Source organism: Pygoscelis adeliae, unplaced genomic scaffold (genome assembly GCF_000699105.1).
Source record: "Pygoscelis adeliae isolate BGI_AS28 unplaced genomic scaffold, ASM69910v1 Scaffold343, whole genome shotgun sequence".
Lineage (NCBI taxonomy): Eukaryota > Metazoa > Chordata > Aves > Sphenisciformes > Spheniscidae > Pygoscelis > Pygoscelis adeliae.
In genome coordinates this window covers 93,730-94,835 of record NW_008824402.1, presented here as the reverse complement: position 1 = coordinate 94,835, position 1,106 = coordinate 93,730, and positions in this window count along the sequence as shown.

The window sequence follows — 1,106 nt, the reverse complement described above, 5'->3', positions numbered from 1 at the left end:
GTTGCTCTTTTGAAGTCAGTGGGGCTTCTCCCGGGCTGGGTCCGTCCGTGCCGCTCACACCCCTGGAATGTGGCTGGGGATTGGTGTGACCAGTCAGGCCAGTAAACAGACCTTCCTCCAAAATGAGTTTTTACTGAAATCTGCAAAGAGCTGTTGCAAGCGGGTTGACTCACATGGTTTCTCAGCTCTTAGTCATGAGCTTCTTCTCTGGACAGTTAATTAGTTTGTTCTTGTGGAGTGCTTTGAAGATGCAAAGCAGGCTGGGAAAGTGAAGTGTTATTAGCTCATTATCTGCAATCTTTTTTTTGTGACAGAGCAATGAAGTCCAGGCTCAGCCTAAGATGCTTAACAGCACTAAAACCCGAATTGTCCACACGCCCAGTTCTGTCCTTATTTCAGGTCCTTATTTCAGGTCAGCTCTTTGCCAAACTCAGTACCTCTTTAGACTAAAGCTCCTTAACACCAGCCAGGCAGAATAGGATGGCTTAGCGTCACTACACAGGTAATTGGCAGTGACTCACTAAGATTTAGCCTTACCCTGACAGAATACCTGAAAATTTGGAATTTGGACCACTAATTTCAATCTTCTTCCTACTAGTTTCTACTTGGATGTGAAAGGGGAGGCCAGTGGAATTTTTATAATTTATACCCTGATATGGGTGTATTAGGGGTCAACTTCAGCATCTGAGAACCTGAAAGGAGAGGAGTAAAATTAAATAGCCTGGAAGGTTATGAATGAGATGAATTAGCATCTGTCTGCACAAAGCGGCTCATGTGTGTCTGGTTACATTCAAAGAGAAGAAGTAATATTAAAAGTATTATTTTTATGTCTGCAAAGGACATGCTGACCAGACAGCTGCCATGCCCTGTGGAGTATAGAGGATATAACAGCTCCATCTACATAGCTGGTCACTAGTTGTCTGTCTGGCAATTTGGGGATCTTGCCAGAGGCATTTCAAAAGCTGGTGTGTGAGTGATGTGGCCTGCTGCAAGGAAATGTGCCTTCATAATTGGGTGCTTGAACTCTTTTGGCCCTGTGGCCCCATTGCAATGGCCTCACATGCAAAACTGAGCTTCTTATTGAATTCAAGACCATCCCTGAGCAT